This window comes from Macaca thibetana, chromosome 11 (genome assembly GCF_024542745.1).
Source record: "Macaca thibetana thibetana isolate TM-01 chromosome 11, ASM2454274v1, whole genome shotgun sequence".
In the NCBI taxonomy this organism is placed as follows: domain Eukaryota; kingdom Metazoa; phylum Chordata; class Mammalia; order Primates; family Cercopithecidae; genus Macaca; species Macaca thibetana.
The window spans coordinates 19,305,890-19,307,694 of record NC_065588.1 but is presented as its reverse complement, the minus strand read 5'-3'; the positions used below and the strand labels follow the sequence as shown (position 1 = coordinate 19,307,694).

General features: G+C 47.1%; 1 pseudogene; it reads left to right on the top strand.

Annotated features, from left to right (window-relative positions):
* Nucleotides 1-820: 820 nt before the first annotated feature.
* LOC126930503 (BLOC-1-related complex subunit 8-like) lies at nt 821-1,149 on the top strand (annotated as a pseudogene).
* Nucleotides 1,150-1,805: the final 656 nt, after the last annotated feature.

Sequence of the window (1,805 nt, the reverse complement as noted above, 5' to 3'; positions counted from 1 at the left end):
CCCAAATGTCCACTGATAGACGAGTGGATAGACAAAATGTGATCTATACATAGAATAAAATGATATTCCATAGAATGGAATAGAATTCAGCCTTAAAAAGGAGTGAAATTGTGATACTTGCTACCACATGGATGAACCTTAAAAACATGATGCTGGCCGGGCGCAGTGGCTCACGCTTGTCACCCCAGCACTTTGGGAGTCGGAGGTGGGCGGATCACGAGGTCAGGAGATCAAGATCATACTGGCTAACACCGTGAAACCTCGTCTCTACTAAAAACACAAAATAATTAGCCGGGTGTGGTGGCGGGCGCCTGTAGTCCCAGCTACTCGGAAGGCTGAGGCAGGAGAATGGCGTGAACCCGGGAGGCGGAGCTTGCAGTGAGCTGAGATCGCGCCACGGCACTCCAGCCTGGGCCACAGAGCGAGACTCCGTCTCAAAACAAACAAACAAACAAACAAACAAAACCAAAAAACAAAATACACACACACAACCATGATGCTAAGTGAAATATGCAAGATTGTACGATTCCACTTATAAGAGGTAAATGGAATAGTCAAATTCATAGAGACAGAAAATATAATAGAGGTTAGCTGGGGCTGGAGAAGAGTGGAATGTGGAGTTACTGTTTGATGGGTAAAGTTTCTGTTTGGGATGATAAAAATACTTCTGGAAACGGTTGGTGGTGATGGTTGCACAACATGGCGAATGTACTTAATGCCGTTGAATTGAACACTTAAAAACGGTTGAAACAGAAATTTTGTGCTGTTTATTTTACCATGTTTAAAACATATATTAAAAAATAAAGAGGCCGCGGTCGCTATGGAGGAACCGGAGATGCAGCTCAAGGGGAAGAAAGTCACGGACACATTCACTGAGAGCATCTGCGTCCTGGCGAATGAGCCATCGGTGGCCCTGTACCGGCTGCAGGAGCACGTGCGCCGCTCCCTCCCGGAGCTGGCTCGGCACAAGGCAGCCATGCAGCGTTGGGAGGTCCAGAGCCAGGGAGCCATCTACACCGCGGAGTACGACCGCAGCGCCGTGAAGAAGCTGGTGGACAGCAGCGTCTACTTCCGCAGCGTGGAAGTCTGCTCAAACAGGCCATCAGCATTCGAGACCATATGAATGCCAGTGCCCAGGGCCACCGGTAGCCGCTGGGACCGCCCGCCCCCGCTGCCACTCTCAGCCGCAGGGACTGTCTCTCAGCTGCGCTGGGAACCGCTGCTTCTCGCTTATTCGAAAACTCTTTCCTCTTGTCAAAAAAATTAATTTTAAAAAATAATAAAGATACGCCGGGCACGGTGGCTCATTTCTGTAATCCCAGCACTTTGGGAGGCCGAGGCAGGTGGATCGCTTGAAGTCAGGAGTTCGAGACCAGCCTGGCCAACATGGTGAAATCCTGTCTCTACTGAAATACAAAAATTAGCTGGGCTTGGTGGCAGGTGCCTGTAATCCTAGTTACTCGTGAGTTTGAGGCAGGAGAATCGCTTGAACCTGGGAGGCAGAGGTTGCAGTGAGCCAGAATCATGCGGCTACACTCCAGCCTGGGCAGCAGAGCAAGACTCCATCTCAAAAAATAAATAAATAAAAACACTAACAGTATTTAACCACCACAGAAATTTTTTAAAATGCCATAGCTTCATACCAGAAATTGCCCTTGTTTTCAAACGTGCATTATAGTTTATATTTCTAAGCATAAATTTAATTTTAGTTTTATGTGTTTTTTAAACTTTGAGATAGACTGTTGAACACTCTGCAAGGGACAAATGTTTCATGCTGTTAACCAAATAAAGCTAAGCAGAGTTCT